Genomic DNA, 24,058 nt, shown 5'->3' on the forward strand with positions numbered 1-24,058 from the left:
AGTAAAAGTTTAAGGGGTTTAGGTGTTTTTTTATTTCTTGCCCATTCCAAATGCCTCAGAAATGTGAACTCCCCTGTATGGCAGCTTTTGAAGTTTGGTTGCTGGCACCAGAATCCTCCTCCTTTCTGAAATGGAAACACTCAAAGATGTGGGCACAGAGATCAGACGGAAAGAGCAAGGCAGCTCCCACTAAAAAAGCCATTTACTAGGAAAAAACACACCATCTGAAAAAAGGGAGATTTGTCTAAAATGGAAGGTCCATTATTTGTATTTTTAAAAAGAAAAACACTCATTAAAAAAAAAACCCCAAAAGACATTCACTAGCACCAGAAAGTCTAATAACTTTAACATGACCTAACTGTTTCACTATTCCTTATATACAATTTTAGCAGACTTTTTCCAAATCCCACTACGTACTGTTATGGAGCCACAGTCCAAGATCTAGGGTTTTAGAAATAGAAGCCTTTAACCACAACATCTGCAAAAGCACCTTAAAAAAAAAAAGAACCCCTTTCAAGTTCTATCCTGTTATGGAGTCCATTCCCAAACTGATGCACAGAAGCACTTTGAGCCTCTCTGGAGGAAGCAGCATTGGATTCACTACAGCACTGCTGCAGAGGACCTTATAGCAAAATTCATGCCTGTCTGAAAGAGATACAAACTTGGGAGAAAACAGACAGTTTCAAAGAACACATTCTTAAATGGGGAAACTGAGGTGTGTAATGATCAGCCAATTCCTCAAACAGCAAAAATTGTATTTCTTCTGGCTAACACACTGTCATCTTTGCTAACACAGGCTGTCGTGGCGAGAGACGAGAGGGTGAACTGAGGACAAGTGCAGCAGTTATCCTTGAATTCCCCACTCTGCTCCTCACACCATCCGCTGTTACTTTTCAGGAGGAAAACAGGAGAAAACTTCAAGAGGAAAACAAGACAAGAGTGGGAAAAAGCTCTCAAGCAGATAGGTCAGCCTAGCTTGTGTGGGACACAGAGCCATAAACCCAGGTACAGCACACCTGGCTGCCTTGAGAGACATGCAGAGAATTAAGGTGTTTGGAAGCTAAACCACTGCACCCTTATTTCCAAATATAAGGGAATAATATTTTTAAAAGTATTACAACTTACATATGAGGCAAAGAGTAAAAGCTAAAATAACAAGGGGCTTGCATGAGATGCCCCCATTGTCACATTTCAACACATGCAACAAATAAGTACATTTTTTACAGCCAATGTTTAGCACTGTTTTGTTGCTCTTTTTCTTGAGACTCCAAGAGCATTCTCCTCCATAGGAAACTTACAGGATGATAAAAAAATAGGAAAAGCTACCACTTGGGGTATTGCTCTGGCAGGCCTCTGCTCATTTAGGCTTTTGAAGGCAGAAATTTGTTATGGGAATTAATGAAGAGAATTAATTCTGGAGCCTGCTGCTCCCTGCCACCTCTCCTGGGATGAGTACAGCAGCTCCTGGCTGCAATCCCTTGTCTCCACTGAGGATGAGGCAGCAACTGGGAAGTCTGCTCACAGTCAAGTTTATGAATGTTTCAGCAATTGCCTCCTCCTTCAAGTAGCTACCTGAAAGCTTCCCCAAGCCCGGGCCTTCTGCCACACTATCCGGCTGCTCTAACTAATGAGCTCCTCTGTTTGTAAATCCCTGCCTTGACAGACACCCTCCGCCACGTGGGCACAGAACGCTCACACAGCCACAGATGCTCCCTGGTCCCAACCTGCCACAAGGCTTCTCCATCCCCTGCACCTGGGGGACAGCAGCCCCTTGACTTCAGATTGATAAAAGCTGGTGCTCTGCAGGCTCTGCTCCAGCAGGGTCAGGAGTAAGTTCTCCGACAGCACTTTACTCTGCTTTGCAAAGCCAGACTGGGCCAAGTTTCATCTCACGGTGGAAAGGACACATGGGCACACCAAGGCCCCAGAAGTTTAGCTCCCAGGACCACTGATGCCAGTCAGCTGCACTGTGGCAAGTCACCTTGTTTAATGCATAATGTCTGTCACCTGCGGTCCAGGCTCTGCTCCTCCCTTTAGGAGAAGGCACAATTCAAAGAGCAGAATTCTGGTGTAGTGTTGCCACAAGGTTTTTCAGGAACACAGAAGACCAAAGAAAGCTACTTGCATTTGGAGTAAAAGACAGAGAAGTCTGCAGTGCTTTGCTGCAGCATAAGAGAAAACAGCAACCAAATGCTTTTTGGAGAGCAGATAACAGCAACATGGTTCTGCTGTTGTTATTCCTAAAGAAACACCAGTCATGTTCTAGTCACAGCTGAAGAATCAGCACAGCTGAAATCTGCACGCACAGTGAATATAAGTCTCACAGGAAACTACAACAGGTACTGTGGGACAACCCAAAAAGCAGGAAGAGAGGAAATGCCCCGCCAAGCCATCAGCATCTGATCAGGCAGGCAGTTATTTTCTCTGTTCAGACTCATCAATTAGTCATCTTAGTGTGCTTGGAGCCCTCACCATGGATAAAGGCCCTTCTCGATCTGCCACAGGAACAGGCACCAGAAGATGGAGAGAGAGTTTCAAGGAAATTCCATTGGAAAAAGAAACCTAGACACACAGGAAAGTTTCACCAGAACAAGTTACCACACAGTTTTCACTCCAATGTTGTTGATGGATCTCCAATCCTCCAACATGGACCAGCACAAAGAAAACACAAGGCTTAGCAGAGAAGTAGAAATCTGTAGGCTTAACTTCTGGCCTGCTCCCTTCCTCACCTCACCTGGAGCAAGAGCTGGCAAAGCTTTCCTGTTGTCCCCAAAGTCCGAACCCAGCAATTTGCACAATGCAGAAATCTATGGGCATTCAAACAGAAATCTTTGCTGAGGGGAGATCAGAAAAACCTACAGACAGCACAGGAAGTTAAGCTGCTGTTAAGGGCACTATCTATTGTGGAACATGATCAATTTGCTGGATGCACCACTATTTCCATCAAGCCATCTCAAGCAGTGGTGCTCTTGTATAGGAACCTGTGAGTTGGGCTTTGGATGTGTGGGATTTTTCTATGAGCATGGACATCAGCTCTGGAAAATTTTAGGAAATGGGGCTGATTATTTTCTTATCACAGCATTTGGAAAACTGAAACAACTTCATTTCTAGCTTCCAGTACTTTAAACTAAGTGAATAAATGGAGAGAGCAGCCAAGTTCTGTCTTCATCTAGATGAATTGCTGAGATCATGCTGTTAGCTAACATCACTCTCACTTCGTTTTTGGCTGGAGAGGCAGACAGTGCAAAGGGGTGTCCAGTTACAGAATGGCAACACTGATAAATTGCCTAAAGTTTTAGCAAGAGAATAAATGCAAGATGTGCAACAAAATGCCTGCTGAGTAATAGATCTGGGGTCATGTGGGCATGTTTCTAAATTCCTTCTCTCCGGTATGTTCAACAACTCTTTCAGCTAGAAGCACAGAATGCTTTTGCAACTAAGTCTGCCATTACTCCATTTTCCCTTCAATTACAGGTCAGTTCTAACCCCTTTCAAAGCATCCACAAAGCATTTGCCTGAATTCAGACTCCAGAGCAGCACAGTCAAAGCAGTCAGTGGATCATCATGAAATATTAAGCTGTGGGCACCACAAAAAAAGGTACCTATGTACTGAGGCAAGAAAGAAAACAACCTGCAGGACCCACTGGTGTCATGCAAACCATACTAGGAGCAAAGAGCAAGTCTTCACATTGAAAGACCATGAGACAGCAGACAAAAAAAGTTAACAAGAATGAGAAAATATTTCTTCCAAGTGACCCACAATTGTGTCATGCCATGTTCTGCTACTCAGAGTGAGCCATAGAAAGTATCTGCAAAGTACCATGGAAACTGCAGGAGGACAACACTGGTGCAGCTGTTAGACCTCGAGACAACTCCTTCCCTGAGGACCCACTCTGGTTGTCACCAGGAGGGGGGATACCGGCCAATTTGGACCTTGGCTGGAGCCAGCGTGGCAGGCCTTCCACTCTTGAGCTGCCACACATGGGCATTACAGCAAAGCTGGGAGAGGTTTGGGCTCCAGCATTTGAACCCTTTGACCTGGCATCTTAAGAGATTGTCTCTGACAGGGCTCTGAAATACAGGCAGAGCAGGAGGAGAACACAGATACTTCCAACTGTTCTTGCAGAGAACATCTTTCCTGGACAGAGGATTCAGAGGGGAAATGTTTTCTCCGGTGCAGAGCCCCAAGCAGTGAGATACAGCATGTCCTGTCTTCTCCACAGCGTGACACTCTGAAACAGAAGCTGCAAGTGTTCAAAGAGACAAGAACAAGTGCAATCCTTCATCTACCAAAAGACATCTCAAACTCCAGGACAGAGATCCCCAAGGCATGCCACAAAATTTATCCAGCATCTACAGTCATCAGCCCATTAGAAGACACACACACTCATGATGATTGGGCCACAAACTTTGTAAAGGAAATCTGAGGACAAGGGGCAGCTTGAACATCCCTGCCACACAGACCACTGCAATCTTAGATGCTGCAACAAACAGATCATGTTTACAAACCTCTTGCACCACCAGACATGACAAACTTCCAGGAAGACACGGCAAGACCACCTCTCTACACCACAGCTTTCCCACGTACAGCATCAGTAGCTGATGCTGGAAGGCTGTGAAAATCAGGACACTCACAAGAAACAGGAAGGCCGTGCTGTGCACACTGCTGAACTGAAGGAGCTTTAAGCCACGTTACTCCTGCGATTCTCCTCAGGCAGCTGAAGGACCAGGGCGCTGTTTTCAAGCTGTTCCTCTGTTTCACTAAGTATCTGAGTCAAAACCTGGCACAAAGAAACCTGCCAGGGTGTCTTTGGGTGTGTTTTGCCTCCAAAACAAGAACATCTTTCATTAACAGTGGAAATATTCACGGCAGGGAGGAAGCTGATCCACTCGACTCAAAGGCTGCTGTGTCTGTCAGAAGATGCATGAATGCAAGGTCCAGGAAACAGGTTAATGGCTCACAGAGAGGACCTCTATCTCCTTGAACCAGGAGCAGATCCAAAATCAGTCACATGGAGCAGAGATCCTTCTCCTTGGCAATCAACCCTCCAGAACAAATTAACAACAACAAAATCAGACACGCCTCTTCTTCTGAAGGTTTTTTAGCCACTTCTGCTTTGAGAGAAGAAATCATAAGGACTTTATGCAGATCATTCAACTTGTCCTCCAAGCCACAGCATCTTGTCAGCATTCTGCCTGGATGTCAGACACTGCATGTGCACATAAAAGGAAGCATTTGCTCACTGCTGTAGCTACTTTCCAACCAGGCTGACAAAATGCTTCTGATTCTTTGTGCTCCTCTTGTGCTTCCTATCCTAGGCAGCTGCTTAAAGTGTTCATGTACACTAAGAGCACTGAGGTATTCTCACAGCAGGTTATTCATTCCTGACTAGAAGAAACCAAGAATTTTAAGGAACTAAAATGACAAGTTACCAAAATTTCATGAGGATTCTGTCACCAGTTGCTGGTTAAACAAAAGACTGAGCTCTCTGAACACTGCAGATAGTAATAATGGGAGTGATGACCACAATTAGGAACTGTGGGCCAGTCATCTCTCACTCCACAGAGAGGTGCAGATAAGCAACATGGCACTAACCAGCTCTGGGGCTGGCAGGGACCACTCAGCAAAGGGTGTGAAACCCATTGCTACTGGAAAGGTGCACACAAAAACATGTTATGCTTTGGGACTGACAAATCCCTCAACTGAGGAGGTTAAAACCAGGACATCCCATCAATGGGGTCTGTGCATTCATGGTTCCCCAGCTGTGAGAAAATGAGAGCTGACAGCAGTGCCAGTACAAGCAGTCTGTCCTCTCTGCTGTTCACTAGGTTTATGTGCCGACGATGCAGCCTGTGGGCACATTATACTTCCTCTTTGTATTTGGCATCCAGCTAAAACAACCCTTTCTCTTCTTTCTTCTCTCACCTTGAACCAATTGGGCTTCTGGCAACTAGGAGAGTAACCAGAACAAACAGTCCTGCTCATGTGCTTGCAGGGATGCATCCTTAAGCCGGCACTACAAATGCTATGGTGACAAAAACCGTAACCTAAGCATCACTGCCTTGCGCCAGACTTTCAAATGAACCAACCCACCTCAGCCTGAAGTGTCCTGTGGACCAGGGCTCCTCTCCTGTTGCCATGGAGAGATGCTCATTCAGAGTGGTCAAACAAGTCCCCCGGCACTGCCACAAACCAGTGCCACACTCTGCTTATTATGCAAAGTGAAAATAGAGGCCAACGCTGGGGCAAAGTTTCCTTACTTCATTCCCACAGTACCTCTCATTGCATCAAAACCACAGTGAACAGGACCAGAGCTGCCCTGGAGAGGCACACCTCAACCCTTCTAAACAGGGCAATACCAGAGTCTTGGCCTTCCTGCATCCTAGCTCAGCATCACCAGCCACTTCTCATCACCCAGCCTGCTTTTGCCTAGGACAGCACCACAGAACCATTTGCATCACCATCACACTATAAAGTGCCTGCCATCTCCAAGCTGCACATTCCTGGACAAAGCAGCAAGCCTTTGGAAGTCTCTGATGACTTGTTTTTTCCTCCCTCACCTATATCAGTTCATCTGAATAGCAGATGCTTCCTTTGTTAGTTTTGGTTTCTGTTTTGTTCAGAGGTTTGCTTGCTTTTCTTATTTGAGCTGCTCTTAACAAAAAGCCCAGCTCCGGGCATGGTGTGACCTGTGCATTAGGAAGGCTGGCAGATTGATTGCTCTTTTTTCATCTACTAATACAGCTGATTTTTTTCGTCCTCATTTCCAGGGAAGAATAGCTCAAACCCCAAGAAAGAGACACAGCAATTACACTTACCTCAGACCAACAGAGCACTTTAGTGCAGAGCCTGCACTGAGCTGGTGCCCTCCAGCATCTGCTCTGTAGACAAGAGCACACCAGGGGACAAGCTCAGCAAATGGGGAAAGCTGACAGCTCCTTGCCTCTTTGCTGCAAAAGGTATCCCAAAAATCCTCTCAAGAACATCCAATAAGCCTCTGTTCCCTTGCTACTTTCATAAACTGAAATTCTAGATTTGCAAGGAGAAAAATATGTCACTGAAATGAATCTAAAGATTTCTCTTTGTTAGGAGGTGATTGCCCAATTTACAGATCAATGCAGCTTTACAGAGCTCTCAGTAAGCACAACCACTGTGACTTTTCAAGTGCAGTCCAATATCTAATCCTTCATTAGATATACTCATAGTTAGGTATAAATATGAACAGTTACATCTACAAGGGAGGTTTTACCTAGGTAAAAATTCACCCTGTATACCTTTTGCAGGATATTCTTACCAATACATGAATCATATTTTCATGTGTACAACTGCAACTATTAAGAAAGCATTAGGCATCTTATACTTGGTCTAGTGGAAGGTATTCCCACTTACGGCAGGAAAGTTGAATGAGATGATATTTAAGGTCTATTCCAACCCAAACCACTCTGATCTTGCTGCTAAATTATTAACACCAAGTCGGTTTTCCCACACATCATCCTTGAGGCTTTTGCAACCTGGTTAGGAACAGCAGGAGATTATTTCATCACAGATACCAATACATACATGAGGGAGGAAGTAAAGAAGAACAGAACTGCCTTCTACCTTTGCAGCATGTCAAACTGGAAGGACAGAACCAAAGTGAACCTTGGTTTGTAAAGGAGTTGTTTTAGCTAGACTAGTATACCACTATCATTACCTCAACAGCATAATTAATGAGTTATGGCAAGATTATAATAACCAGGCTCTTTAAAAGGTGTGCCAGCTGCCAACCCTATCTGTATCACTTTGCATGACAAAGTGTGCCAAGCCTGATGTTCTGCTCAAGCAATGGAAAAAACAGCTTTTTGGGCAGATCCCCAGGACAAACACTCACAGGCAGACACAGCAGCTAGTTTTTCCACAGACGTCGAGAGACAAGTACGCTCGCAGGCTTTTCCATACATAGACAGACATACAAAGTCCCTTGACTCAAAGAAAGTTTAATTCAAAGGGTTTCCATCAGGAAAGCAGGAGTCTCTTACACAACATGCCCGCCAAACCTTCAAGGTTAGAAAGCTCAAGCGTAGACTTTTTTTTCATTTTTCTTTTTTTACCCCTCCACAATTAACACTGTGGGTAAAAAAATAGCCTTGGCACCAGGCTACTTACAAAAATGTTCTCTCTCAACACTAACAGTAAAAAATGGTTGAGAGACCTTTCTAGTCAAGGTAGAGGATAAGCTAATTTAAACACAGCCCAGCCTATCTGGAGGGAGTTTAATACACCAGACAACAAGAGTCAAAGAGAGAAACTACTGCAGCATGGAGATGTCTACTGGTCCTCTTGCCTTGGATGCCTGAAGGGGATTCTCCCTTTCACTCGCAGAAAGAGAAGGAAACAGCATTTTCACTCAGAAATAATATTCAAATATGAGTCCTTCTAAAAATTACTTTTTTTTAAATTGACCTTTAATTCTAACCAGACTTTTCAAGGATGAGCATCATCAAGTTCTTATTTAGGAATTTTTAGGTAATCATGACCACACCTACCTAAAAGATGCTGCAGTGTCAGGGTTAGGTCCTTTAGGAAATTACTCCTTCATTTAACCTACACATAAAGACTTCTGAAGGCTGAACACCAGTATTTTTAGCTGGTATCTGAAAACAGCCAAAGGAACAGCTACTTCAAGAAACCTTAAGGGAAACTGGATTAAAGAAGAAAATAAAGTCCATTTTCTCCTATGGAAATAAAAGTCATCACCATGCGTTGTACTTCACACTTCAACATTGTTTTGAAGAGAAATAATTATTATCCCTCCATAGCTATCACAAATCTCCTCAGAGGGCCTGATACAGTATGGCACGACTTGAAAGGAGAACAGGGGCTGAAAATGGAGGACAAGCTCCTCTGCTCTGAGACCAAACCATTGCCAACCCAAGCACATATTGCTGTCCCACCACAAAACCCATCCAAGAAAAAGCTCCTCCCAAAAAACCCCAAGGGTTTTAACTGCAATTAAAAGGACTTGAGTTTGCAGTTTATACACACGAACTCTGAAGAGATGCTCTGACAAATGTTCTTCTTTTGTGGTTTCTCCAACAGCATCATCATTACAGCATTAAAGGGGAGAAACTAATTCATTCAACATGCAGCTAGCCTCTAGTCTCTTAATCCTTATAGTCCCAATAAATTCTTGAATAGTCAGATGACATGGAGGCTGTTTTAACTAGAAAACACACCACTGGTTTCTCCCATGTGGATTTTATTACAAAATTCTGTTGTCACACTAGGGGGAAAAAAGCTAATTCAAAGGATGAAAGAGAACAAGGACTTGAGAAGAGGTTATTAATTTCAACATGCACCCCATTCTCTCCCTCCACCCTTCCCCCCCATCTTAAGGGGAACTATAGTCAAAGGAGCACATTGTTTGTCAGAGCGTATCTAACTTGGCTGGTCAGCTGCAACAAGTACTGGGATTGCTTGTTCAGACAGTTACCACTCAAAACCTATCTCCTGAGCATCAGATCACACACTGCAAACGCTGCAAGGTCACGGTAACAAGTAGCAGCTGAGAAGATCGTAGTGACTTGCTGTGGTTGGTGCCTCACATCCTGTCCCTGCGCAGTTGGCACACCACAGCCCTGTCACTGCTGGATCAGCAGACTCCCAGGACCCAACAGGCCAGGAGACCTTGTGCCCACCCAACAAGACCAATGATCATTAGAAGAGAGGGGAAGAAGTCAGACACATCCTAGGAAACATCACTGCTATGCTACAAGTACCATATACCTGGGCTGATGTAACCCAAAGCTGTTCATCGCTGTTGCAGAGGAAAGGGGAAAACCCAAAAATGCAAATCAACCCCCATCTCAACTAAACAATACTTAGTTCCATAAGAACCTGAGTGGATAAATTCTTTATTGCAACTCATTTTAAATTAGGGAAGCAAAATTAAATGTTTGCACAGCCAGATCATCGTGCTGTGAACAAACCAAAGGAGGTTTGCAGACGTACGACATGCTGACCACAGGGTTCAGCTTCTGAGTGCAACGGAGGTAAAGAGACACTTTAGTGCAAAGCTATGTCAAGTCTGGTAAACACATATGCATAAAGATCCTATTAATAACCTGTTATTTCTGCAGGGAATTGGAGGAGTTTGAAAGTAGGCATCAGTCTGGAAGAGCAGAACAGGTTCAACACGTGGGATGCTCTGTAGAAACTGGTAGTAGTAGGTTATGTCGCTAGAAATGTTTCAACAAAAGTTAACTCCAACAAGGTTATGAAGTCCTGCTCAAAGGTGAATTCAGCACAATCTCAACTGAAACTGGCCAAACCCAAACAAAAGCTACGCAAGAACCACGCTCTCAGAAACTCCAATGTGAGTGCTGCAAACAGCTTTCCTGCCTGGAGCATTGAATATGAGGCCTGCTATAACAGGAAAGAAATATTTTCTGCAAAGTGACCCAAAAGACTTCAGAAGTATTTAGGAAACTGCTTTCCCCTTTTGTCAAAGTCAGAAGGGGAAAAAAAGCCCATAAAAGTGGAATACAATGTGAACAATGATGAGCTATTCATTCCAAAATGAAAGCTGCTTCTGAGAGAGAAGGGGAAATACCCACCACAATAGCTTTGGAAACCACTGCCCAAAACCCTCCGGAAAAGAAAAAAGGAAAACATACTTTCAGAAATCTAGAAGGATAAAAGTAACACAGAAGAATTACAGCAATTGCATATTAGGAAATATAGACCAAAAAGAAAATCACCATGGTTGAGCCATTTATCCCGGCTCCCATAAACCAGGTATTTACTCAGTTTAATCCAGGACTGCATTTAGTAGAAAACTGGCACAGGGGTTTTGGCAGCTGCTGGCAGTCACACCATGCAGGGTTCCACCTCCCGATCCTCTCCACTCCAATGCTCCCACAGCTTCCACCTGGATGTGGGACAAGCCCAGCCACCATACCTGGGCTGCCAGCAGCACGCCAGGGCAAAAAGCAAAGAGTGGAGGATGGATTGTCAATCCCTTAAAAAAATCCTCTTTGATACAGATACAACCTGCTAAATCCCTGAGGGAGTACACTTCTCCTTGGTGTGCTCCTCACCATGCACCAGAGGCCTGGAAACATGCGGGGCTGATGGCAGCATTGTCAGCACCATCGAAGGCTATGCATGTGCCTGGCCCTGCCCTCCTAAGGAATGCTTTGACAGTCTCATCTCCACGCAAAGCATGACCACTGAGGCCCCAAAAACAGCTACCCTAGAAATTATTTTTTTTAGACAAAATGCATATTTCAGGAATGAGTTAATACACTTGGAAGGAAGCACTTAGATACCTCCTTGTACTGGCATCTTTCCAGCCTCTCAAAGCCTACCACCAGCCCTGTCACAGCAATTTTGCAGGGTTAGATAAATAAAGAAGGAAACAGACAACAAGCCACAGCTGTAGGAACCTACCAGAAACCTTTGCCATTTCAGGTTGCCATTTTCACCTTTTTTTCTCAGCCTCATCTTCCTGCACCCTGGCGTGGGACCCTCGACCATCCCCTCCAGGGCAGTTAGAGAGTGGAGTCTAACCACAGCTGCACAATAAACCTTTGCCATTTCAGGTTGCCATTTTCACCTTTTTTTCTCAGCCTCATCTTCCTGCACCCTGGCGTGGGACCCTCGACCATCCCCTCCAGGGCAGTTAGAGAGTGGAGTCTAACCACAGCTGCACAATGGCCAGCTGTGACTCAACTCTGCATCTTCTCTACAGCTAAAAGGCCAGGAGCAATGCAAGACCACTCAGGTTTTATGGGCTGCACCATCCACAGCATCCTGGAACCCAGCAAGGGGTTCAAGCAAGAGGCTGTAACTACAGTTTCAGAAATCACCAGCATACCAAACCCATGTTTTCCAGCAGTGCTATTGTTCTCCTCCCCTTCCCCTCTGACACAATATCTCAAAGACCTAAAAACACTTATTATTTATCAATCCAGCAATGCTGAGAGCTACTTAGGAGGGAAAAAACACCCCAACCCTTATCAGATGAGACCAGCAGGACTCCAAGGCAGAGCATTGGCACTTGTCTAGAAAAAGTGGAACCACTCAGTCTCAAGGAAGGAGCAAAACATAGCCAAAACCAACCTTAATGAAAGCTGTACCTTTTCTCTGAGGAAAACAAACAAGTGAACTGCTTGGAAACTCAGCCAAAAAGAAAAAGTAATGCAATCCCTTGTGAACTGATGAAATATGAGATAGCCCACTGCATTCCCAGCTTAGAGGGAAGAAGCAGAATATTCTTACTGTTCAGTTTCTTTCTAAATCTGGGATATGTTTTTTTGGCAAGCCTGGATTTCACCTGAGGGTAATGCAAAAAAAGAACATAAAAAATCCCAACGTGAATGACAACTGAAGAGCAGCCATCTGTGTGGGCGTCACTCTTTCCAAACAAAACTTGGAGTGAAACGGGTTTTACAATGAGCCAGCCAAGAAAAGGGAAACTTCATCAAGAATCACAGTGGGATCTGCCTGGAGAGTATGCTGCATGCAAGTACCAGGGCTAAAACCACTCCCCCTGCCCACTACCAGCAGTCCTCTGAGATGTCCATCTGTCCACCGTTCCTTATCTTCCCTTCTAAAACCTGTGGTGAAAGCTGCTGGGGAAGACACAACGCGTGGCAAGTAATTACAGAGCAAAACAGAGCAGAAGCACCTTTGGGGATAAGCAGTAATTCAGGCAGCCACCAAATGCTGACCATGAGGGTTGCATGAGGTCTCTGCTTGTGGAACCAAGCTGAGGGACACTGGCATAGCTGTGCTGGGAGGGCTGGGTAAACACAAACTATGGAATGCCCACAGAACTGCTCAGCTGCGCTAAACAAAGGTTTTAAAAGTGGCAATCTGAAGTCAGCTCCGCTCTTTGCTGCAGGTAACCCAGAGACTGCCAGAATTTCCACTGCTGGACCCTCCCATGCAGACGTGGGTTCCAGCATTCAGCCACAGACACGGCAGCTCCTCACCTGCCCCAGGTACCTGGGACTGGAGGCTACCAGCCAAGGTTCAGATCTCAGCCTATCTAAAACCCAGCACATTTGCAAGGCACAGGGTCAAGCTAGAGCAGATGGAATGCTGAATTAGGCTGCTCAGCCTCCATCCAACTCCTTTCCAGAGCAGCTCCTGTTACACCACTGGAGACAGGGTACTGATTCAGACATCAGCAGTTTACATGCACCTTTGGGCCAACCCAGGACAGTGATTTTCAGTGACTTTGCCAGCAGATTACAACATATGCCCACATACTTTAAGCATAGATCAACGATACCAGCAAAAATTCACTGATAAAAAAAATATTTTCCTATCAGAGTACTCAAAACTCAAGGTGGATATCCTCCTCCACAAAATCACCCGTCTGGAACGAAACCCTGCTGAGCATCAGAAAAAAAAAGCTGACCCAGGGATGCCCTGAGATTCCTGCTCATTTTGTAGCAAGCCACTGTAAGAGGAAATTGAGCTGAATATTGACATGCTTGAGGCCATTTAAAGTAGAAACTGGCTTTCCTAACACATCAGTGCTCTTCCAGCCTCTGAAGGCAAGAGACAGAGAGGAAGAGAATTGCTTTTGGGGAGAAAGCACTAATAAGATAGGAATTTCCCTGAAATAATTAGCAATGTAAGGAAAAACCACAAAATCCAACCACCCACAAACTTTCCCTAAGGAAAAGTTTCAAACTCAGGAAGTCTCTACATCCACAGGCCATCAGGGGTATGGCAAGCATGGGTCCAACTGGTGCATCAACACTGGGACACACAAGATCATCTGCATCCCACATGGACAGGGGATTTGCAAATAGGTTTGCAACTAGGAAATACCCAGCAAACTAGGGAGAATTGAATAGCTAAAACAATCCTGATTTGTCACCTAATACAGATGGTTTTTAACAGAAAGATAATAACAGGCCTTAGGAAGACATAAGCCCGTCCCACATGGAGAGAAGAGTGTCATCTCAGCACTTATTTTTTCCTAGTCTTCTCAGGAAGCTTGGCAGGAAATGGTGGAGACTTCCCCCACTGCATAAATTCTTTTATCAGGTTAAATCAGATTAATTCCATCAGGAAGATTACTGCTCTCTGCAGTTGATGAGTGCTCCTACCTTGATTGTCATGGTGCCTCTACCCCAAAGACTGAAACAGCACTTAAAATTTTGTTTCATCCCCAATCCTTTCACAAAGATGCAGGTCTGTTACCTGCAGGTAACATACACCCACTTGGACCAAATGCAGAATACACCTAAATTCTAGCGTTACTTCCTCTCTTTTTTCTGATTTCCAAACATTCAGAAAAAAATTGGAACTGAAGGATTTCTCCTTGCTTTTCTTAATGAAACCATGACAAAGTTGCTCTGCAATTGTCTCTTGGGAGATCAGGAGATGGAGAAAAAGAAAAATAAAAGCAAACTGCTGGAGTTAACCTGCAGCAGGAAACAAATCATTTACATGCCCACATGTGGAAATAACTCTCATTTTTTTCAAAGTACCAAAGGCTTTGAACACAGTCATCCACTCTGATGTCATTCTTAGATGTCTAGTGTGTGCAGCACTACCAGCTAATGACAACAAAGATGACTCTGTAAAAGGAGTCCAAGACCAAGAAGAAAATATTCCTGCACCCCTAAAAGGTTGCTGCTCACGTGAGAAACCAGTACAAGACCCGAGTGGTTAGAAGCAGTTGGTGAAAGCAATGAGGCATGTGAAGACAGTTTGTCCCTGGAGCAGCAGCTGCAGAAGAGAGAAGACAGCTGCAGCACTGCCCCAGGACATCCCACGTGCCACCCTATTCATTTCAGGCTATCTGACAAGGGTACTCAAACATGGCCATGATACATTCCACATCACCAAAAAGCTCAGTCCTCAATGAGCTTCCAGTGGCCCCAAACACGGGTGCAACAGGACAGTGCAATGCACTGCAGGGACAGAACTTTTCCCATGGAGGCTGAGGTTTAAAGTGACTTTGATAATTCACTGCTCAGGGTCAGGCCAAAAGGCTGGCTCAGTGACCACCTGCCCCTGAGCAGCATTTCCCACCCACTGCTGGTTTACCTCTGTGGCAGCCATCAAAAGGAAAAGCAAGAGCAACCCAGACTGTGGCAACACAACACTGTTCTCAACTCGCATTACCCAACCCTTATACTCTCACAACAGTGTCCTAAGCTGCTATTCAAGTCAGCATTTAGCTTTTTCGCTAGCTAATACAACATTTCCTCTCCCTTCCCCCAGTCCGAGGAGTTGGCAAAATTACTTTTTCTGCAAATCCCGCTGCAAATGCTGAACTTTTGCCAGTTAGACAGGGAAAGTCTTGACTAAAAATAAACCATGTTTCAGAAAATAGATCTCCTTCCAGTACAATGAAGTAGTGGATAATGCATTCAAGCAGATCTGCCAGGAGAACGCAGCCTCCAGATCTGCACAAGAACCTCCTCAAGCTCAATAGACAGCTGCAACTCCTGTGACTTATCCCATCTTAACAAAAAACCATGCCGGGGCGGGTGGGGAAAGGAGAGAGGTAAGGGTGAGGGTGTTGAGATAAATCAACTTTCCATCTGTGGTGGCAAGAAGAGAAGTGCTGCCACCACCACCACTTGCCTGCATCCCCAGTGAACCAAGGTGGTCATAACCCATACAGGAGAGAGAGGATGGCATTCCCTGCATAGTGACTACACAAGGTGAGAGTTTGTCACAGGAAATTTGCTGCAATTCAGGCATGAGAAGGGAATGATCTGGGATTTTGCCACCTGAGTCACCAGGAGTCTGGGACACTGACTCAGTGCTAGTTCCCCCAACTCAGACACACCTGCAACAGCTTGTTAGCAAATGGAGGCACTCCTACCTTTGCTGCTCCCCTTACTGTGGTTTTCCGTTTAAGAAGAGGCCTTTTACAGCAGAAAGTTTATTGAAAAAAAAGAAAGCATAAGGAGAAGGCTGGCATGGGAAGCACAGGCAGTGCTCAACCAACCAGTTCTGCTTTCAGCTCCAAAGTGGAGGGCATATTTGCTTGTGTGCTGTGATAAACCCCAGGAAATACAGGGGAATTAGGTGGAAACAGCTCCACCCTGACTCCTACTCCTCCAGCACGTCTGCAGCACCGCCCTGACAGTCCTGGATCAACCAGGTTTTCAAGAAAGATCTCTTTCCATAATGAATCCATTTCACTTTTTTAGGGATCAAAAAAGCTTTATGCAGCAAGTTATGATTATATCCTTATACAATCAAATGGGCCATTCAGGCAATCTAAATGCAAGGCAATGCCATTTTGATGAGATCCATGAAGGATGGATGTTTGCAGAAGGAGCTTCTTTTGCTCCCGGGGCAAGCTGAAGGTTCAAGCTCAGCGTGCCACGCCATCCCTCCTTGTCCATTAACACTCCCACAGCAGGATCATCCACTTGGTTTTCAGACCTCCCCCAAGGAACCACAGATGGCAAAATATTCCACTCCAGTTCCAGTTGCGCACACACCCCTAATGAGCTGGGAACACAATTCCAGATAACACAATAGCAGACTGCAACCCAGCCCTATATTTTCTCCTCCTCAAAGTAATCCAGAAATTGAAATGCAAGTAGATCTGCTGGTAGCATAGCAAGGGGCATGACTGAAAGCATGTTTGGCATCTCAGGGACTTCAACCGACTTAAGCAATGCACTTAGAATGTCAAACAGTTGCAAAGAGCACAGATTAGATTTTTCATTTGAGCACTGATGCCTTAGAGCAATAACAAAACAAATAACTGAGGCAAAAGGATGCACAGGGCAGTGCAGGGGAGGCACTACTCCACCGCTCGAGAGCAATCAGTGGCAGAGCAGAGCAGTAATTATCCAGGGAGGAATAAGCTGCTACAGGCTGTTCTTGCCATACATTAAGAAAACAAGAGCAGATTTGTTCATGGTTGGATACCAACAGGCACACAGCTCCCTCCCACCCGGCTCGGGTTGCGGGCGGACGCTCGCCTGGGGGAGGTGCCAAAGGCCAGCGGAGCAGGAGGGCGCAGCAGCCGCCTGCGCAGCCGCGGGCTCGGCCGGGATTCCCCAGCTGCTGCTTCGGGAAGGAAAAGGCAGCGCCTGTGTCAGCAAGGAGCATGGCCTCCCAGGAGCTGCTGTGCAGCAATGCTGTCTTCCAGCCTTCTCCTCAGAGGGCTGTCAGCAAGGCTAAATGCAAACCTTATCTTCTGCCTGGGTGTTTTCACAGAACCTCTGGATGGAAAAAATAACTGTTCACTGCAGAGCAGTCTGCAGCACAGGATCCATTCCACACCCATCAGGCAAACCCTGCAGGCATTTCAGCCCTGGACACATGCAGCCCCTCTTCCCCTCACCAGGAACATGACAAACGTACCTGTTCAGAGCATCAGCTTCTCCTATAGCACTGACAAGGAGCCAGAACACAATTCCCATCGGCACACAGGAACTGGCAGATCCTGTAAGCATTAGAGAGAATAGTAATTAGTGACATTAATAAGAGCTGGCTGGTGAAAAGGAAGGATGCCAAAGCAATCTCGCGAGAATCAGGGGGGTGTTAGATCCCTGCCCTGAACATACTCCTGTCTTGCCCTGGCATCATAGCAGAGGCATGTGGCATGAGGCTGTCAGGGGACTTCTCCAAAATCACAGAAGGAAGCCAAAGTAAAAGGCAAGATGATGAATCCCAAACCAAGGCTGTTCATCCAGTAAAGCCTCCTCAACAGCCAGTGAACTGAAGAGAACATCTACGTGCAGGGGCAGAACGGAGGCTGGTAAATGGGATGGAATGGATCACCTACAATGCCCCTACTGTCCTTCCTGAGATGCTGCTGAAAATCTGCTCCACAGCACCTGTGCAATTTCTTCTAGTTTGCAGAGTAGGCAAATCCCGCATGATGTCAGAGCCAGGCTGCTTCCATTTTTTCATCATCATTATTGATTCCTCGTTATAGTTTCATAATAAAAAAGGTTTTTTATTTTCCACTGATGGCTGTATAAAGCTTTTGTACCTTAGTCACACAGAAGACATTTAACCAGCACTGAGCAAGAGCTGTGACAGAAGTCACCTCGGCGGGCTGCAAAAACACCTCACTGCGGGCATTTGAAGTGCCTGCTGCATGCCAAAGAAAAGATAGCAGGAATGTTTTACTGGAAACAATTCTAAGCAGCCACAAGAAATTTTTCTGATTATACAACTGAGGCAAAGGTCACCACATCTAATGTAATTTTACTTTTCGCCAACCTGTCCATGCAATTGTACAGGGATAGCAAGGAACATGGTGGATGAGGGACCATCCTCAAACACACTATAAAACAGAGAGGATCTGGAAGCTGAGGGAGGTAAGCAAACAGTGAGACAATGTCTCTAGTCAAAACACCAAACCAGCAAGAGGAAGGTACAGAATCAGCCTGACAATGTCTCATGTACTTCCTGCCAACTGGACCTCATTATGTACCGTGAGAAAACTTACTCATGCAGCACATCGGTTTACCTTGGACGGAGAAAGAAAGACTTGCTTGCTTTCCCCAGTCTCGGCAGGTGATTCAGAGACCTATCATTGCCAGCTGGTATTTAAAGAACTGAGAAAAAGTCTAATCTATTCGTGGCTCCCCCTCACTCATCTTCCCCTTTCTCTTTTCCCATTATGGAAGGGCTGAAGGCATTTCTAAGGATGGAAACAATGCTGAAGGCCACACGACCACAGCACAGACCTTGGACTCCAGCCTCAATCACAAATTTTCCATCACCCTGTTGCTCTACATTAACCAAAACACAAGTGTTATCTACTCCTGTTATGCACCTTCAGGAGGGTCTTCTGTTGTACTTTTGAAGCCAGTAAATGGACACTGTTCAGCAGCTCTACGAGGACAGAAATAACAGGACAAACCCAACCTGGCCAATAATCTTCAGTGGTAGCTTATGCATAAAGGTATGGAAAGCAAGGAAATTCATACCTTAACTTCACATGGCTTAAATCTGAAGGGGGGCTGCTTTAGCTTTGTAGGACTTCATCTGCACTGGTATTGACCCATGCCTGCATCAGGGTTCAGCACATGGGGAGTATCAACGCTGCAGCCATACAGACAGCCCTTTCTCCTTTCCTCCTCCAGTTCCTTTTCCATTTAACAACTTTCTCAATGCAACTCCTACTCTCAGACAACGCTGCAGAAACATCACTGGCAAAGTTTTAAGTCCTCGTTTCCCAGTACTGCCAAGCAAGGCAAAAAGAGATGCCTGAAGCTTTCGTAAGCGCTGCTGAATTTAATCAAAGCCATATGAAGGTGGCCTGGCTTGCCTCCCCAAAGTAACTGCAGCTCTCAGACAAAGCATTTTGTCCTGCAGCAGACAAATCTACTGGAAACACAGCGGAGTGCCAGGGAATCAGACTGCTCAGCCTCTCCCTTGGTTCCCAAACTTCCTTCTCGCAGTGCCCAGCAGAGTCACTTGTCCCAGGGCTGCTCCTCCCCAAGACAGGACCAGGCTCCAGGCAATGCAGAGCATGGATGACACACTCATGACAGCCAAGCTCCTCTGCCGCCTTCCTGCACGCCAACTTGTCCATCAAAAAATGTATTTCTCAGTGTCACCACCCCAGCAGACCCTCTGTCCTTGGCCAAGCCTACTCCTTGCTTGTTGCAGACTGAAGCAGTGCTGCAGAAACATGAAAACCTTTCATTTCATCTAATGCAGCAAACAAAGATTCACCAGAGTTAATAAAAAGGTTATGAAGCAAGGCAGCAGAGGACAGTGATACTGGGTGACTACAAAGTTGGGGCATCCACAACTTCTGGGGGCAACCTGTTCCAGTGCCTCACCAGCCTCATCACAGAAAACTTCTCCCTCATATTCAACCTAATATTCTCCTTGATACATCCAACAGGAAGCTTTACTTAAAAGCTGCGCTCAAACTCCTCCCAGAGGGAAACCTCTCCTGGGTTAACTGGGAAGCCAAACCGGCAGCACATACATGAAGCCATCAGTCAGCAGTGCCCCACAAAGGACTCTTCCAACACTGTGGCCGCCCAGAAATATGAACGCACTTGGCAATACTTACTACCCTTCTACATGGAAGGAAACTGGGGTAGAAGCAGGACATGTTCTACCAAGGGCTACACAGCTGCTCTTCAGCAAGCCATGCCCACTCCCACATGCTCATCAGCTCAACTGATCCAAAACGACCCTCTGCTGCCACAACAGACAGTCCTGCTTTTTCCCACCTCCCACTTCTACACATCCCAGTCATCTCTACACTAGAGGTAGCAACCATCATTTGCGTGATCCAACTGGAAGCCATCCCAGAAATAAGAAAATAAAGGGGAAGAATTTCTGGCAGGAGAACAGCCTGAGGTCAGCTAAAGCTGATGAGAAGCATGACCTCAGAAATATGGCACAGTGGTACATGTGGAAGCCTAGATGAGGCTTCAACCTATCATGTATTTGTCTTTGCACAGGGGTACGTCGTGTAAAATCAGTTTAACAGCTCCATTCGCTACTGAGCATGCTCAGTCACTCACTTTTCTAAAGGCCCGTCCAAAACAGCCTGGTGATTTGCACTCGGAGGTCTCCAAACTAGGCTGATGCACCCAAACAGCAACACACCGCAGCTACGCAAGCCTTGCAGCTTACCAAGGCACAGCAGTAAAACAAAATTCCTACAAAAGATTTGGGAATATTTTTCTTTGGTGGGGAGGGCATGTTTGGTCATAGCTGAAGGATGTTCTCAAACGGTTTCCAGGAGCAGAGGAGAAAGGACAGGCATATACAAAGAATCTAGCAAAAGCTCTTAAGCAAAGCAGACAGCAGGAAGCTGAAAATAAATACACAAAGCCCTTTGCAGCACCAAAGTTCAAATCCATCTGGATATTTCTAAGGCTGTCACGGCAGCCCATAGAGGAGATTTTCCAGTTCCTTGCAGAGAAACCCTGGAAAATAATGACGGAAAAGTAGAAGCACAGGCTCAAACTCTAAGCCAACACGTGACCAGGAGTGTGGAGGGAGGAGCACAACACAGCCCCACATGGTCCCCACAGGCTGGCTTGTCCCCAGCACCGGGAAGCCTGAGCCCCCTCCATCCCCACCCTGCTTCTCCTGTGGCACAAGTGTGGATGGAAGGGTTGCAGCAGACACAGGTGCAGCTCAGGGTACCCATCAGAGGGGCTGCCAGCACAAGCCCTCACATGCCAGCCAGTCACCTCCCCTCCGAAACCAGCAAGAGGAACAGTCCCCACCTGAAAAGGACATGCCACAAAGCCACGCTGAGTGCAGGGAGCTGATCCATCAGCTTGCCCAGAGGTCCCATCCAAGCATCCCAGCAGCAGTCGGATGGAGCTCCCCATCACTAGCTCCTTACAGAGGGGAAGGAGGCAGAGCTAATCCTGCCTTGTTTTTCCGAGTTACACAACATTAGTCACACAGGCTTCTGCCCCAGGGCCCCCAGGCAAGCCTTGCTGTCCATGGTTGCTGCGTGCTGCCACTGAAACCACCAGCTCTTGACAGGAACAGACAAGCACAGTTCAAAAACTCACATTCGAGCCTCCTTTACACACCTTTTACAGAAATACTCAGAGCTCCCCCTCCACTTAACACAGCTCTTCTTTTCCCCCCACCAGAAAAAGCACCAAGTGACTCAAATTGAGTTTCCATGACAGTAAAGTCAAATAACCGGCTACACATCTCCAACTGACCCATTCCCAGTTTTCCTTATAACTGTTACCATGCAGACCACATGCACACCCCCAAAATATCCCAAAGCATCTTTAAGAAAATCATGGACTTTGTAATATAGCTCAAGCTTTGGCCTCTGCCGAAATGCATCTTAGTTAAAAAAAAAATAAATAAACAAACCACAATGGATCAATTCAGGTCAATTTTTACCGAGAAGAGCTTCAGAAGTCAGCTGCATCTTGGTGTAACCACAGAGCTCACGTGAGGCAGGACACAAGAGCCATCACGGCACACATCCAACATTCATGCTGGGAACCTCCCAGTTGCCTGCATGCCACTTCCCAGCAGCAGGGACTTGGGGCAGAGCACAGCTCCTCAGCTCGCAGGGAAAAGCCGCTCATGGCACTCACCAAGACAGCAGTGACCACTGATAGCAGACGGAAGCAATGCCCACTCCTGTTTCTAAGTACAGATGAGCTGCCAAAGCAATCAAGCGAGCAGAGCCCTTCAGCTGCACCTCCCCAGAGGTCTCCTGGCCCGTGCCACAGCTCTGCTTTCCCCACCGGCTCTGCAGCACCAGCAGGAATCGCCCTGCAACACGGTTTTGCAAGCAGGTGCCTGCAGCGGAAGCAGCCTCCAGCGCACAGCCTCTTTGCTCATTTTAATGCAATCTCTTGAAATCAAACAAGTACAGCTAAATTCATTCTCTCTGAGCTCCGGCAGGATACTGGCTAACCCAATCTTTTCATTTCACCCTGCCACCTCAGCAGCCAGAGAATATGGAGTAGAAACATTGTTTGAGGCACAAACAAAAGACCAGAGATGCATTTCCCAGGGGCAAATACCCCTCCTGCTCAGCCTCTCTGGGAACCGACCTCTCTGTCCTTTTAACTGTCCCCATGGCAGATCCAGCACCCTGCTGAAGGTGATGTGTGGTCTCCCAAGTACTGATCTGCTGGGATATGCCACAGGATGAGGTCAGTGGAGATCCAGCTGGCACCCATGCCCAAGGCAGGAAAGCAGTAAGGGAAGAGATCCCCGTAAAATCCAGACAAAAATCTGGAAAAACTGTTTCCTTGGACGTAGAGGAGGCTGACAACAGTCCACTGCCAAAATGGGGCAGAGATACCCCCTGCCCCTTCTCCCTCCTGTTCCCTCCAGTCTGCTGGAGGGAAAAGCTCTGGCTGCCATGGAGCCTCTGCCTGCCATCAGACTGAGTGCTGGCACATAAGAGGGCGAGACGACAACGATTTCCAACCAGACCTTCGGATGTTAAAAGCATGGTGAGGACAATGCTGCAGGAAAGAAAACTCTGAGTTCTCACAAGTCTGTAGAGGGCCAGAACAGCTGAAGGGATTCATAGACCAAGCCTGAAAACACATACACACTTGCTGAGTCCACCCCTTGTATGGTGCAATTTTTTCCACAGTAACTGGATTACAGCACCCTACTTTAGGAGGTGACTAATCACATTTTAAACACATCAGCTGGAAACAAGTTCAGCCCCTTCAGTGGTTAAGATCTTGTGAAGCTTACCGGTTTTCTCAGCTATATGTTACATTGCCCCCTTCCCACTGCAAATTCAAGTTCCACCTGCTGCACCTCATGGCATCTTTCTCTCGCAGCATGGGAGACCCTGAGCAAACTCCAGCCAGATCTCTTCACCACGCAGAGGTATCAAAGCACAGCCATCAGGTCACCCTGCCAAGCCTGCTGTGGGATTTACACAGTAAGTTCAAGGCAGGCAGAAGGATGCATCAGGCTCTGCTCAGCCTCCAGACACTTAGAGCGTCTCTGGGAGGTCAAGTGATGGTCCTGGGTGTCTGTCCACCATAGCCACCATCAGTCTGGTCAGCTCTGCAGCAAACCTGATGGGAAGGCAGCTGTGGCTCAAAAATATGCTGGTAAAGAAAAAATCCAATGCCAGGCTACCTAGACTGTGGCAGCACCAAGGTGGATCAGCCGTGCACCGAGGCCACAAGAGCCATCAAACAAATCAATACACTGCAGGTCAGATACAGGTTTCCCAGTGAAACTTATACAGCAAGTCAAAGAGCAAAGCAAATAGTCAGGCTTTGAACTAATTTCAGTAACATTATCTGGTTAGCACCGTAAACAACAGCACAGGTAACAATTCTGACCCACTTTGTTACCATCAGAGGAATGAACACATTACATCCTTCCTGATAAATCCCCCCCCCAATCATAGATCAACACTCATGATCACTTTTGACTCATGGAACTAAAGGGGAGGGAAGAGAGATACTGTTAAGAACAAGGCACCACAGTTTTCAAGAAACTGAATTTCTAAATATGCAGGTCATTTTCCTACCTGCTCCTTCATCTACTCTGTATTGAAGTGTTTGACAAGACACATAACTCACTATCAGTGCAACCTTGCTCCACTTAAGCCCAAATCAGATG

General features: G+C 46.2%; 1 protein-coding gene across 2 annotated transcripts in view; it reads right to left on the reverse strand.

The window, feature by feature from the left end:
* The window catches only part of LOC136292292 (USP6 N-terminal-like protein), a 76,445-nt gene that overhangs the window by 46,795 nt on the left and 5,592 nt on the right, over positions 1-24,058 (reverse strand). For both annotated transcript variants that reach the window (XM_066187796.1, XM_066187797.1), the window contains exon 2: positions 17,345-17,426. The gene's annotated coding sequence lies outside the window, so the exon portion shown is untranslated. The remainder of the gene's footprint in view (positions 1-17,344; positions 17,427-24,058) is intronic.

The sequence above is a fragment of the Chamaea fasciata genome, unplaced genomic scaffold (assembly GCF_029207755.1).
Source record: "Chamaea fasciata isolate MVZ Bird 193981 ecotype frontalis unplaced genomic scaffold, bChaFas1.0.hap1 SCAF_7, whole genome shotgun sequence".
In the NCBI taxonomy this organism is placed as follows: Eukaryota; Metazoa; Chordata; class Aves; order Passeriformes; family Sylviidae; genus Chamaea; species Chamaea fasciata.